The sequence below is a fragment of the Theobroma umbraticum genome, unplaced genomic scaffold, assembly GCF_002168275.2.
Source record: "Theobroma umbraticum cultivar Fairchild unplaced genomic scaffold, ASM216827v3 scaffold_5513.0, whole genome shotgun sequence".
In the NCBI taxonomy this organism is placed as follows: Eukaryota; Viridiplantae; Streptophyta; class Magnoliopsida; order Malvales; family Malvaceae; genus Theobroma; species Theobroma umbraticum.
In genome coordinates, this window is record NW_018402434.1 from 1 (window position 1) to 1,696 (window position 1,696).

Below are 1,696 nucleotides of genomic sequence, written 5' to 3' on the forward strand. Positions count from 1 at the left end.
GCTCCTCTAAGCTTTGCAGGTGCCATTTCTGATAGATAAACGGGAACGGACTGCCATAAATAAGCGGAGTCATGCTTGAGTCTTCTGATGAGAAGTTAGACAGGAAGATATTAAAAAAGGTGAAAGGAATAGCAAAATTTTACCTGATTAGCAAACCCAACGCCTACACCAAGAAGCACACGTCCAATGATAAGCATTTCAATGTTCCTAGCAGCACCATTAATGATAGCGCCAAGGAAAAAAATAAAACCTCCGAATAACATGGACAATCTTCGACCAAATTTCCTCGTCATTACAGAAGCAAAGAAGGAAGCTACCAAAGCAGCAAGATAAAGGGAAGAGGTAAACAATGTCAGAAGCTGGCTGTCGAATTTGCACCAATTATTCTCATGACCAGTTTCATTTTTCTGATTCTTATAAACTGATGGGAAGAACAACTTGAGAAATTCTTCCATGGAGGTCACCCCTCCTGCAGAAATTATAGAATTACAATCAAAAGAAAGTTATTAGCCAATAGGTCATCATCCTATACCATCTAAACAGCTCCAAAATTCTTGGTAGATTTCACTACATCAACAAAGAGGTTTACGTTTTTTTACCTGAAATTCCAAGGTCATAACCAAAGATGAGACCACCTGTGGCCGCTACCATGCAAGTCACTAAAACAAAGGAAGTGACCCTAGCCTCATAATGTTTTACTCCAGTATCATCGATATAAACACCCCCAGCCATCTCTAGCAGAACTAATGTGAATCTTTAGACCTTTCCTAGAAAATCAAACAAGTGATTAAACAGCGAGTTTTGTCAAACTATTTACAAGGTTTATGTTTTGCATGTGGATCCTTGTGCATTTTTTCTTTCTGTTTTTTTAATCCCTACTTTGTAGTATCTGGATCACTAGTAAAACTCAGCTTTATATATATTTTTGAATAACTTCCCATCCACTGATTTATTTTTTCTGTTATGCCTTTTTTGGGAAATTTGAATGTTCTGAGACTGGCTTTGGCATACCGTTAGTGTTGACCGCATTTTAGTTCGCTAGGCCATTTGGAAACTTTGGACTTGGTAACGTGCATAAATAGCAACACACAGTGGAAACCTGCATTTCTTTTTTCCTTCTTCTGAGCTAAAGAAACTAGAAACTGAACGCTTACAAGGTAGGGAGTAATAACTTGATAAAGAATCTATAAGAAGAAAAATTAAGGAAAAGTAAGAAGATACAAGGGAAAGAGACGAACCCCTTTAAGGTACTGAGCTGAATTATCAGCTGATCACTGATAAAATATGCTTGTCGATTTTGCTAATGTTGCTCTCCAGCTGAATAATCAGACATAATTAAAGAAATATTACAGTAGTAGTTTTGGGTCAAAATTGGATTCCATTTCTAATACCATGAGCCCCATTAAAACTGTTAATTAGAATACGGTTGTTTGAATTTTATTGGGCTAAACCGTGGCCATACAATGACTAGATTAGATCTGGTTAAATGGTTATTTGTTTCTTCCATAGGTAAGACTTGTTGCTTTCTTTGTACATAAAATTTAGTTTTAGCATATTATCATATATGATTTTATATATGGTTTCTAGTTCTAGAAACTTTTAATATTTTTCGGTATATCACTATTAGCTTCAATGGAATGTCAACTTAGATTAATTATGTTGTAGTAAAGATTAGGATTCTCATCCAGTTCTATAT

The 1,696-nt window shown here is 35.6% G+C and overlaps 1 pseudogene across 1 annotated transcript; it reads right to left on the reverse strand.

The window, feature by feature from the left end:
- Positions 1–5: 5 nt before the first annotated feature.
- LOC110428955 (sugar transport protein 11 pseudogene) lies at positions 6–871 on the reverse strand (annotated as a pseudogene). Its single transcript, XR_016352267.1, has 3 exons — positions 600–871; positions 144–469; positions 6–50 (listed from the first exon to the last, which is right to left on the reverse strand). The product of XR_016352267.1 is annotated as a sugar transport protein 11 pseudogene (transcript).
- Between the last annotated feature and the right edge of the window lie 825 nt (positions 872–1,696).